The following is a 13,701-nucleotide window of genomic DNA, read 5'->3' on the forward strand; positions in this document are numbered from 1 at the left end:
TATTCTGGCTCATCAGCCTGTGCTACATATATACTACATTGTTGCTAGAAAAAAAAAACAGTGTAGGCACTTGTCTCAACAATATTACTATAGTAATGATAAGAACTGTATGTAACAAGACATATGTTGAGCTTGTCAGTTTTTTTTCTCATTTTTTCAGCTTGAAAATCATGTATTTTCCTATCTGGAATGGTATGCTAGACTCTTAATTACCTCTATTCCCCAAAGAGTAAAAGCGCCCCAAGATTTATCAGGGGAAAATAAATAATTACTTTCAATCAGATTACTGTTTATGACAAGCCAGTGCTATTTTTAGGTCTATATACTGTGTTATATAACTATATTTATGTATTTCGAGACTACCATACTTGTAGATTGTCTTTAAACACTCTATCTGTATATACAATATGTCCATCATAAATCATGCATCATGTTATATATTGATGCAAAGTAATACCTTGGATTTATGATTAACTATAGAAATTCACAAACAATATACTTAGAGATAGTATTGTCCAAACACCGTCACCACTTTTTCACCAGTGATTAGTTTTAGAATCTCAATATTTGTTTTTAATCTAATGAAATAAAAGTTTGTAATTATTATTAAGCTTTTTGACTCCTTTTCTCTTGTATTTAGAACATCTAAACAAGCCTGATGCATTTTAGATTCAAGCCCTGTGGATCGATGAGGTTAAAATAGAACTCTTTGGCCACAATGATCAAAGGTATGTGTGGAGGAAAAAGGGAAGAGAATTTCAGGAAAAGAACATCTCACCAACCATTAAGCATAGGGGTGGCTCGATCTTGCTTTGGGGTTGTGTTGCAGCCAATTGCACGGGGAACATTTCACTGGTAGAGGGAAGAATGGATTCAATGAAATTCCAACAAATTCTTGATGCAAACATAACACCATGTGTAAAAAAGCTGAAGTTGTAAAGAGGATGACTTCTACAAATGGATAATAAATCCTAAACACACATCAAAGTCCACAATAGATTATCGTAAAGGCACAAGCCAAAGGTTTTACAATGGACCTCACAGTCCCCTGATCTGAATATCATTGAAAATCTATGGCACTGGCTAGACATCAAAATAGCAGTGCATGCAAGACGACCCACAAATCTCACAGTACTGAAAGAATTTTCCAAGAAAGAATGGATGAAAATTCCTCAAACAAGAATTGAAAGACTAAGCCCCTTTGTGGAAGCGACAGTCACACTCGCGAAACGCTGTCGGGGTGAGTGGTCGCCCCCTGGACTGGACTGGAGATACTATTACTGTGGGTAATTAACCCTTTACTCACTTTATGCTTCTTATCTGTTTCTTTGGTGTAGCACTCCATTAAGGTTTATATGTTGCTTTTTTAGCCTAGTTTAGCCATACAATTTGACTGGGATCACTTTAATATTTTTTTACTGTCCCCCTATACAGTATGTGGGCTAAGAGTTTATGACTTTCCCTTGTTACAATCAAATGGCTATAGATATATGTCCACTCGGACATTGTTCCTAGTGCTGCATCATATGGGTCCAGGTTAGTGTCCACTCAATATTTTCGCCTTTCAGGATAACACTTTTATACATGCGAATGTAATATTTATTAAAATTGTATTTAGTTCTTTGTTATGTTATTGGTATTAACAAATAGTATTTTTAATATGCGAAGACTCCTATTTTTCAAATGCTATATTAGAGTTAGTATATTGGTGAAAATTGCATTAATTTGTGGCTGGTTCTTTGTATTATATGCTAAGAAATAAAAGACTCTTGGCTGGATACAAAAAGTGTTTACAAGCTGTGATACTTTCAAAATTGAGTGCTACTAAGTACTAACCATGCAGGTTGCCCAAACTATTGCATTGGACCATTTTCCTTTTTGTAGTTTTTAAAATGTAAAAGATGAAAATATACAGTATGTATTTTATTTGCCTAAATGCAAAGGCAATGTGTCATCTTTATCCCCTTTCTGTCATCGGACGGAATAGTCCGTCCGATGGCAGAAACCCCACATTGATGTGGCCTCTGGCGGTGAGCCCACATCAAAGCCAGGACATGTCAGCTGTTTTGAACAGCTGACATGTGCCTGCAATAGGCGCAGGTGGAATCGCGATCCGCCCATTCCTATCAATTAGTTAAATGCTGCTGTCCAACTCTGACAGCGGCATTTAACAAGCGCTTCCGGCCATCCGGCCAGAAATGCGCGCACCGCTGACCCCCATCATGACAACCAGGGGTCTCCTGAAAACATTTATGGTTGTCGATGCCAGATTGCTGTCAGCGCCACCCTGTGGTCGGCGCTCATAGCAATGCTATAATTCAGCTACATAGGGGCGATCTGAGCAGCGTCCCTATGTAGCGGAGCCAATCAAGCTATGCCAGCCTCTAGCCTCCCATGGAGGCTATTGAAGCATGGTAAAGGTAAAAAAAAAGTTTTTAAAAATATGAAACCCTCCCCAAAAGTTCAAATCTCACCCCTTTTGCCCCATTCAAAATAAAACAATAAAAAACTACACATATTTGGTATCGCCGGATTCAGAATCGCCCAATCTATAGATAAAAAAATTAACCTGATCGCTAAACGGAGTAGTGAGAAAAAAATTCAAAACGCCAGAATTATGTTTTTTTGTTTGCCACAAAATTGAATTAAAATGCAATAACGGGCAATGAAAAGAACAGATCTGCGCCAAAATGGTATCATAGAAACGTCAGCTCAGCACACAAAAAATAAGCCTGCACCCAACCGGAGACCACGAAAAATGGAGACGCTACAGGTCTCGGAAAATTGTGCATTTTTTTTTTTAGCAAAGTTTGGAATTTCTATTTACCACTTAGATAAAAAATAATCTAGACATGCATAGTGTCTATATAAACTCGTAATGACCTGAAGAATCATAATGGCAGGTCAGTTTTAGCATTCAGTGAACCTAGCAAAAAAAGCCAAACAAAAAAACAAGTGTTGGTTGCACTTTTTGCAATTTCACAGCATTTGGAATTTTTTTTCCCATTTTTTAGTATGACATGGAAAAACCAATGCTGTCGTTCAAAACGAATACTCATCCCACAAAAATGAAGCCCTCACATGGCCATATTGTTAGAAAAATAAAAAAGTTATGGCTCTGGGAAGGGGGAGCGAAAAAGAAAACGCAAAACCGAAAAAAGCTCCGGTCATTAAGGGGTTAACATTAGGCCTTTTAGAGATCATTTCATCGTTACTTGCTTAAATGCCTGTATTAGGATAAAGAAAATGTCCCATCCATAACAACAGTCCATGGTTTGGATTGTCTTATAAGCCTTGTTAAGTTCACAGTTTTGAATCACATTTTAATCATTGTTCGGTCAGTGTGTCAATTTTTGCCATTAGCGTTTCAGCAGGTTTTTGCCTTTTTTTTGCATTCAAGAAGATTACTCAAACTTCTCATATGAAACATAAAAATCATACAGCACTGGGCTATACAGTGGCTACAGAAAGTATTCAGACCCCTTTCACTCTGTTTCATTGCAGCCATTTGGTAATATCAGAAAAGTTCACTTGCTTTCTCATTAATGTACACTAACCTCTGACCACTGAGCGGTACTCACAGAAGTTACCGCGATGCCAACAACAGTGGTCTCTTGCAGACCCCTGGTTTTCATGCCAGCCCATCGACGACCTGTGGTCATGTTACATGTGACATGTGGAGTTTGTGACGCAATTCAGGCACGCGCATGTTATATGCCGCTGTCAGAGGCATTTAGCATGTTAACAGATGTGGGTGGATTGTGTTTCCACCTACTGCTGTTAGGGGCACATGTCAGCTGATGAAAATGTTTTGAGCTCATTACTGGAGCCCGTACGGGGGGTGGGCAACCTTGGACGCACCTATACTTCTAAGGTCATAAAGGGGTTAAAATGGTATCACTTTTGTGAAGTTTCTGATATATAGGAGCCAAAAAGTCAATTTCTAATTTGAATATGTCCCTAAGAAACAGGTTTTGTAAAGTTCTTGAAAAAAATGAGAAAATGTAGCTAAACTTTTAACCCTTCTAACATCCTAACAAAACAAAATGAGATTTGAAAAATGATGCAGATGTAAAGTAGACGTAATGGAAATTTATTAATTATTTGTACAGCATGACTAACTGGTTTAAGGATATAAAGATTGAAAGTTTGAAAATTGCAAATACAGGGGGTACAGAAAGTATTCAGACCCCTTTAAATTTGTCACTCTTTGTTTCATTGCAGCCACTTAGTAAATTCAAAAAAAAAATGTTTTCTCACTAATGTGCACTCTGCACCAGAGGCATAGCTAGGGTTTCAGTTCGTGGGGGGGGACCTTTCAGTGGGCCCCTAACCAAGTAGCCTTGATTACAACTCGGTGACACACCCTAATAGTGGAGGAGAACCTCAGCAGATAACTACACTGCTACTGGAAATAATCTCTATATAAAGACCAACATGGATATTACCACCATATGGTCAGTGGTAGATACCAGTCCTACAGAACATATAAGAGATCACAGTACAGTTACGGATAGTGACTTACCGCTGATGTTCTTTCTGATGGAATCGTTCACTTTTCAATTCTTTTCCATCTGGCCCAGACCGACATGACAACTTCTTCCAGCCACGACTCAGCTGCAGAGAATACAACAAAGACATATTTCAATTCTCTTATTCTAGTCCCATCACCATCTATTCCCAACCTGCACAAACTCCTCATCCTGCCTATACCCCAATGCTGAGCCGCTGCTGCCATATGTGTCCCTATTACTGCACCTGCTGTGTGGTTCACTGTGTCCTCTAAATTCTAAAGCAACCCTCTATAATATAGTAATACCGGACGCAAGTGCCCTAGAAAATAGTGCCCATATTTTGCCCCTAGAAAGTAATATAGCCCTCTGTATGCCCCTATAATAGCCACAGTAACCTGAGTTCCCCTATAACAATAAGTGCCAGTGCCCACTTTACATTTAAAAATGCCCCAAGTCTCCCCCTGTACAGCTCCCCTATACATAGTATGATGCTGTCTTATACACAGTATATTGCCCCCTCACTGTATATTACCACTAGTGTTGAGCGATACCGTCTGATACTTGAAAGTATCGGTATCGGATAGTATCGGCCGATACCCGAAAAATATCGGATATCGCCGATACCGATATCCGATACCAATACAAGTCAATGGGACATCAAGTATCGGAAGGTATTCTCATGGTTCCCAGGGTCTGAAGGAGAGGAAACTCTCCTTCAGGCCCTGGGATCCATAGTGAGGTGTAAAATAAAGAATTAAAATAAAAAATATTGATATGCTCACCTCTCCGGCGGCCCCTGGACTTCACACTGCTAACCGGGAGGCTTCTTTGTTTAAAAAGCGCGCCTTTCGGACCTGTGAATGACGTCCCGGCTTCTGATTGGTCGCGTGCCGCCCATGTGACCGGCACGCGACCAATCAGAGGCCGCGATGTCATTCGCAGGTCCTCAATTCCTAGAATTAGCAGTTTTGTGAATGAGAATGACGTCGCGGCTTCTGATTGGCCGCGTGCCGGTCACATGGGCGGCACGCGGCCAATCAGAAGCCGCGACGTCATTCTCATTCACAAAACTGCTAATTCTAGGAACTGAGGACCTGCGAATGACGTCGCGGCCTCTGATTGGTCGCGTGCCGGTCACATGGGCGGCACGCGACCAATCAGAAGCTGGGACGTCATTCACCGGTCCGAAAGGCGCGCTTTTTAAACAAAGAAGCCTCCCGGATAGCAGCGTGAAGTCCAGGGGCCGCCGGAGAGGTGAGCATATCAATATTTTTTATTTTAATTCTTTATTTTCCACATCCCTATTGATTCGATACCGATACCCGATATCACAAAAATATCGGATCTCGGTATCGGAATTCCGATACCGCAAATATCGGCCGATACCCGATACTTGCGGTATCGGAATGCTCAACACTAATTACCACCCACACAGTATACTGACTCCTTAGTAGCCCCAAACTGTTTGATGGCTCCAAAACTGTATGATGGCCCCCTCACTGTAATTTCCACACTGTATGATGGCCTCCTAGATAGCCTGCATATAGTATAATGCACCAGATAGTCCTCAATATATTATAATGCACTCCCCATACGCTTCCATATAGTATAATGCACTCCCCATAGGCCTACTCTATATTGTATAATGCAACCCCCATAGGCAGATGCTATATTGTATAATGCACCCGCTTTGGCAGACTCTATAGCTCAAGGCAGCCCCCATAGGCAGATTCTATAGAATAAGGCAGCCCTCATAGGCAGACTCTGTAGTATAAGGCAGCCCCCCATAGGCAGACTCTGTAGTGTAAGGCAGCCCCCATAGGCAGACTCTAGTATAAGGCAGCACCCTATAGGCAGACCCTGTAGCATAAGGCAGCCCTCATAGGCACACTTTGTAGTATAAGGCAGCACCCAACATATGCAGACTCTGTAGTGTAAGGCAACCCCCACTGGCAGACTCTATAGTATAAGGCAGCCCCCCATAGGCAGACTTTAACCCCTTTCTGCCAGCTGATGGAATAGTACGTCAGCTGGCAGATCCCCTGCTTTGAGGTGGGCTCTGGCGGTGAGCCCACCTCAAAGCCGCGACATGTCAGCTGTTTTGTACAGCTGACATGTGCGCGCAATGAGCGCGAGCGGAATCGCGATCCGCCCGCGCTCATTAACTAGTTAAATGCCGCCGTCAAGCGCTGACAGCGGCATTTAACTAGCGCTCCCGGCCGCGCGGCCGGAAATGCTCACACTGCTGACCCCCGTCACATGATCAGGGGTCAGCAGTGCATCGCCATAACAACCAGAGGTCTCCTTGAGACCTCTATGGTTGTTGATGGCCGATTGCTTTGAGCGCCACCCTGTGGTCGGCGTTCAAAGCAACCCTGCATTTCTGCTACATAGAGGTGATCTGTACTTCACCTCTATGTAGCAGAGCCGATCGAGTTATGCATGCTTCTAGCCTCCCATGGAGGCTATTGAAGCATGCTAAAATTAAAAAAAAAAGTGATTAAAAATATTAAAAAAATAAAAAATATATAAAAGTTCAAATCACCCCCCTTTCGCCCCAATCAAAATAAAACAATAAAAAAAATCAAACATACAGATATTTGGTATCGCCGCGTTCAGAATCGCCCGATCTATCAATAAAAACAAAGGATTAACCTGACCACTAAATGACGTAGCGAGAAAAAAAATCAAAACGCCAAAATTACATTTTTTTGGTCGCCGTGACATTGCATTAAAATGCAATAACGGGCGATCAAAAGAACGTACCTACACCAAAATGGTATCATTAAAAACGCCAGCTCGGCATGCAAAAAATAAGCCCTCACCTGACCCCAGATCGCGAAAATTGGAGACGCTACGGGTATCGGAAAATCGCGCAATGTTTTTTTTTTTTTTTTTAGCAAAATTTGGAAATTTTTTTCACCACTTAGATAAAAAATAACCTAGACATGTTTGGTGTCTATGAACTCGTAATGACCTGGAGAATCATAATGGCAGGTTAGTTTTAGCATTTAGTGAACCTAGCAAAGAAGCCAAACAAAAAACAAGTGTGAGATTGCACTTTTTTTGCAATTTCATCACACTTGGAATTTTTTTCCCGTTTTCTGTTACATGGCATGGTAAAATCAATGGTATCGTTCAAAAGTACATCTCCTCATGCAAAAAATAAGCCCTCACATGGCCATATTGAAGGAAAAATAAAAAAGTTATGGCTCTGGGAAGGAGGGGAGCAAAAAACGAAAATGAAAAAGCGGAAAAAGCTCCGGGGGTGAAGGGGTTAAAGCACAAGTCAGCCCCCATAGGCAGACTGTGTAGTATAAGGCAGCCACCATAGGCAGACTCTGTATAGTAAAAGGCAGCCCCCCACAGGCAGATTCTGTAGTACAAGGCAGCCCCAATAAAAAATAAATAAATACCTATCTTCTTCCTGGTTCCTCTGTTGCTTAGCACCCGCACACCTCCGGACAGCGGGTGCTGAGCAGTGACGTCATCGTGACCCCTGTCAGTGTCGGCGTTGGTGACGTCAGACGCTGACAGGGTGATGGTGAGAGAAGGAGAGTAACGCTCCCTCTCTCATCAATGCGGTCACCTGTATTGGCAGCTGAACCTGCGATGACGGGCAGGGGACCAATGCAGGCACCGCCCCCCACCTGCTCAGTGGCCCCATAGCGGCTGGCGGCAGAGCAGAGAGATCGATTCTCCCTGCTCTGCCGCAGAATGAAACTGTGCACACCAATACAGTTACAGTAGTGTAGCTCCGGGTGGGTCCCCTCAGAGCTCGTGTCCCATGGCACCCGCACCCTCTGCCCCACGGTAGCTACGCTACTGTTCTGCACCACATCTTGACTGAAAAAAACAGAAATGTAGAAATTTTTGCAAATTTATTAAAAAATAAAAACTGACATATCACATGGTCATAAGTATTCAGACCCTTTGCTCAGTGTTGAGTAAAAGCACCCTTTTGAGCTAGGACAGCCATGATTCTTCTTGGGAATGATGCAACAATTTTGTCACACCTGGATTAGGGGATCCTCTGCCATTCTTCCTTGCAGATCCTTTCCAGTTCAGTCAGGTTGGAGGGTGAACGTTGATGGACAGCCATGTTCAGGTCTCTCCAGAGATGCTCAATTGAGTTTAGGTCAGGGTTCTGGCTGGGCCAGTCAAGAATGGTCACAGAGTTGTTCTGAAGCCACTCCTTTGTTACTTTAGCTGTGTGCTTTGGGTCATTGTCTTGTTGAAAGGTGAACCTTAGGCCAAGTCTGAGTTTGCAATGAAACAAAGAGTGAATATTTTAAAGACATCTGAATATTTTCCATACCCACTTGTAGTTAAAAATTTTCACCTAAATTCTGATATTTTTTCCAAATAAATGCAAAACATATCAACCTAAATTTTCCACTAAGATACAGTACAATGTGTCCCTTAAAAATAATCACAGAATCAATGGGATCCGTTGAAGCCTTCCAGGTTTTTTCGTACACTAAGTTGCACTGATCAGATTTAAAAAAATTGAAGGGGATGTCCACTACTAGGACAACTCTTTTAACTAAATGTTTTGACCCGATAAAATAATGAAGCTTATACTCACCTCCCAGGCTGGCTCCATTCCAGTGGTGTTGGCACTTGCGGTCCCTTGGCTTTGGTGCAATGGAATGACACGTGATGCACGGTGCCCAATCAATGATGGCGTCACTTTCTTAGCCTTCGGACAAACTGAACATGAAGCAGTCGTTCGGGCAGCAGCTGATCCCTGCCTTCCACTTCATGTTCAGTTTGTCTAAAGGCAGAGACAGTGAAGCCAGCTCTGATTGGGTGCCAGTGTCACGTGTTGAAACACTTCATCACAGCCCAGGGGAGAGCGAGTGCCGACACCGCGGAAAGGGCGGCGGCACGATTGGTAAGTGTAGGCTTTATTATTTTATCAGGGCTGAACATTTAGTTTAGGAAGAGGTTGTCTTAGTAGTGGACAACCCTTTTAAGGTTAAAACTGGCTGTCACTAAGGGGTTAAAGAGCAGAGTTGTAAAATTTTCCTGCAGCACCACCACAGACAACATGAAGTATTACAATCAATGGACTGCCGCTATGATGCACAAATCTTTGAGGTCCTTCAGAGAGCGAGAAGCTCTATGTAGCTGCTTACTGAGTAATGAGGGTTTTCAATAGGGAGAAACCAACTACTTAGGCTATGTGTACATGGCATCTTTTACACACCAGCACAGCCGCCGAGCTTTCCCAGGCGAAACCACGTCAGAAGAATGTCGGTGGTTGCTTTCCTGTATCAGCTTTGCTGGCAGTCTCGAGTTTCTTGCAGTAGCCATGTTGCCTGTGTCTTTTACTTTATATGTTCAAGTACAGAGAGAGTAGATAATGAGCATGACACTTCTTTTAACCCCTTATCGACCAGGGGTATTTCAGCTTTTGTTTTTTGTTTTTTTACTCTTCTTCTTTCCAGAGCAATAACTTTTTTATTTTTCTGTCAATATGGTCATGTGAGGGCTTGTTTGTTGCAGGGCAAGTTGTAATTTTTAAAGACATCACTGGTTCTAACATATTATGTACTGGAAAACAGGAAAAATATTCTGTGTGGTGAAATTGCAAAAAAGTGCAATTCCACAGTAGTCTTTTGTTTTTGTATTTTTTAAATGTTCAATAAATGCTAAAACTGACCGGCCATTATGATTATCCAGGTCACTATGAGCTCATAGACACCAAATGTGTCTGTTCTTTTTTATCTAAATGGTGAAAAAAAATTCCAAAGTTTATTAAAAAAAAAAAAATTGCGCCATTTTCCGATACCCGTAGCGTCTCAATTTTTTGTGATCTGAGAATGGGTGAGGGCTTATCTTTTGTATGCCGAGCTGATGTTTTTAATTAAACTATTTTGGTGAAGGTATAATCTTTTGTTCCCCGTTTTTGCATTTTAATGCAATGTTGCGGCGACCAAAAAAACATAAATCTGCCGTTTTGACTTTTTTCTCTCATTACGCCGTTTAATAATAATAAATATGATAATGATTATTTTTATATAGTGCTAACATATTCTGCAGTGCTTTACAGTTTGCACACATTATCATTGCTGTCCCCGATGGGGCTCACAATCTAAATTACCTATCAGTATGTCTTTGGAATGTGGGAGGAAACTGGAGTACCTGGAGGAAACCCACGCAAACACGGGGAGTACATACAAACTCCATGCAGCTGTTGTCCTTGGTGGGATTTGAACCCAGGACTCCAGCGCTGCAAGGCTGCAGTTCTATCCACTGAGCCACCGTGCTGCCCAGGGGCTCCCTGCGTGCTCCCTGAGACCCTCGGAACAACGCGATGTGATCGCGGTGTTCTGAGCATCTCCTCCCTGCAGGCCCCGGATCCAATATGGCCACGGGGCTCCTTCTGGGTCCTGCAGGGAGGTGGCTTCCAAGTGCCTGCTGAGAGCAGCAGACAAAGTAAAACAGTGCTCCATCCATTTCAAGCTCTCTCATGCGCCCAAACAGAGGTTTACCCCAGCATATGGGGTATCAGCGTACTAAGGACAAATTGGACAACAACTTTTGGCGTCCAATTTCTTTTGTTTTGTTACTCTTGGGAAAATAAAAATTTGGGGGCTAAAAAATCATTTTTGTGGGAAAAAAATGATTTTTTATTTTCACGCCTCTGCGTTAAACTGTAATGAAACACTTGGGGCTTCAAAGTTCTCACAACACATCTAAATAAGTTTCTTGAGGGGTCTAGTTTCCAATATGGGGTCACTTGTGGGGGGTTTCTACTGTTTAGGAACATCAGAGGCTCTGCAAATGCAACGTGACGCCTGCAGACCATCCATCTAAGTCTGCATTCCAAACAGCGCTCCTTCCCTTCCGAGCTCTGTCATGTGCCCAAACGATGGTTCCTCCCCCCCCCACATACGGGGTATCAGCGCACTCAGGACAAAATGGACAACAACTTTTGGGGTCCAATTTCTCCTGTTACCCTTGGAAAAATACAAAACTGGGGGCTAAAATATAATTTTTGTGGAAAAAAAAAAGATTTTTTATTTTCACTGCTCTGCGTTATAAACTGTAATGAAACACTTGGGGGTTCAAAGTTCTCACAACACATCTAGATAAGTTTCTTGAGGGGTCTAGTTTCCAATATGGGGTCACTTGTGGGGGGTTTCTACTGTTTAGGAACATCAGAGGCTCTGCAAATGCAACGTGACGCCGGCAGACCATCCATCTAAGTCTGCATTCCAAACAGCGCTCCTTCCCTTCCGAGCTCTGTCATGTGCCCAAACGGTGGTTCCCCCCCCCACATACGGGGTATCAGCGCACTCAGGACAAAATGGACAACAACTTTTGGGGTCCAATTTCTCCTGTTACCCTTGGAAAAATACAAAACTGGGGGCAAAAATATAATTTTTGTGGAAAAAAAAAGATTTTTTATTTTCACGGCTCTGCGTTATAAACTGTAGTGAAACACTTGGGGATTCAAAGTTATCACAACACATCTGGATAAGTTTCTTAAGGGGTCTACTTTCCAAATTGGTGTCACTTGTGGGGGTTTCAATGTTTAGGCACATCGGGACTCTCCAAACGCAACATGGCGTCCCATCTCAATTCCAGCCAATTTTGCATTGAAAAGTCAAAAGGCGCTCCTTCCCTTCCGAGCTTTGCCATGTGCCCAAACAGTAATTTACCCCCACATATGGGGTATCAGCGTACTGAGGACAAATAGCACATCAACTTTTGTGGTCCAATTTGTTCTGTTAACCTTGGCAAAATAAAAAATTGGGGACGAAAATATAATTTTTCTGAAAAAATATGATTTTTTATTTTTACGGCTCTACATTATAAACTTCTGTGAAGCACTTGGTGAGCTTAGTGCTCACCTCACATCTATATAAGTTCCTTACGGGGTTTACTTTTCAAACTGGTGTCACTTTTGGAGGGTTTCAATGTTTAGGCACATCAGTGGCTCTCCAAACGTGACATGGCGTCCTATCTCAATTCCAGTCAATTTTGCACTGAAAAGTCAAATGGCGCTCCTTCCCTTCCTAGCTCTGCTATGCACCCAAACAGTGGTTTACCCCCACATATGGGGTATCAGCGTACTCAGGACAAATTGTACAACAACTTTTGTGGTCCAATTTCTCCTGTTACCCTTGGTAAAATAAAACAAATTGGAGCTGAATTGAATTTTTTGTGAAAAAAAGTTAAATGTTAATTTTTAAAAAAAATTCCAAAATTCCTGTAAAACACCTGAATGGTCAATAAACTTCTTTAATGTGGTTTTGAGCACCTTGAGGGGTGCAGTTTTTAGAATGGTGTCATACTTGGGTATTTTCTATCATATGGACCCCTCAAAGTGACTTAAAATGTGATGTGGTCCCTAAAAACATTGTGTTATAAAAATGAGAAATTGCTGGTCAACTTTTAACCCTTATAACTCCCTAACAAAAAAAATGTTGGTTCCAAAATTGTGCTGATGTAAAGTAGACATGTGGGAAATGTTACTTATTAAGTATTTTGTGTGACATATCTCTGTGATTTAAAAGCATAAAAATTCAAATTTGGAAAATTGCGAAATTTTCAAAATTTTTGCCAAATTTCAGCTTTTTTCACAAATAAACTCAGGAAATATCAAAGAAATTTTACAACTATCATGAAGTATGATAAGTTATGAGAAAATAGTGATATAATCATCAGGATCCGTTGAAGCGTTCCAGAGTTATAACCTCATAAAGGGACAGTGGTCAGAATTGTAAAAATTGACCCGGTCATTAACGTGCAAACCACCCTTGGGGGTTAAGGGGTTATACTTCTTGTTTTATTTATCTGGGTATTTTTGTCTTCAAGGTCTTGTGTGAAAACTTGCTGTAATTTTCAGAAAAATGTATGCAGAAATATGGAAATTTTTAAAGGGTTCACAAACTTTCAGGCACCACTGTACATTTTTCAACAAATGTCTGCTGAGATACAGACTTTGATGTAAGTGGTGCAATTTGAAAAAAAAACAAAAAAAAAACTTTTAATTCAGACCCACAAAATAAAGTGAAGAAGCCATCCTCTGTCCGCTCTGCCTAGGTGACATTCTAATTTTTCAATACCTGGGAATTTAGTGGTATTTTATCTCAATATATGGAAATAAACACTTAGTTTTGATTATAAAAATTGGAAAAGTCAAGGTGCAATTTTTCAAAAGCTGAAATCA

Source organism: Ranitomeya imitator, chromosome 4 (genome assembly GCF_032444005.1).
Source record: "Ranitomeya imitator isolate aRanImi1 chromosome 4, aRanImi1.pri, whole genome shotgun sequence".
Taxonomy (NCBI): domain Eukaryota; kingdom Metazoa; phylum Chordata; class Amphibia; order Anura; family Dendrobatidae; genus Ranitomeya; species Ranitomeya imitator.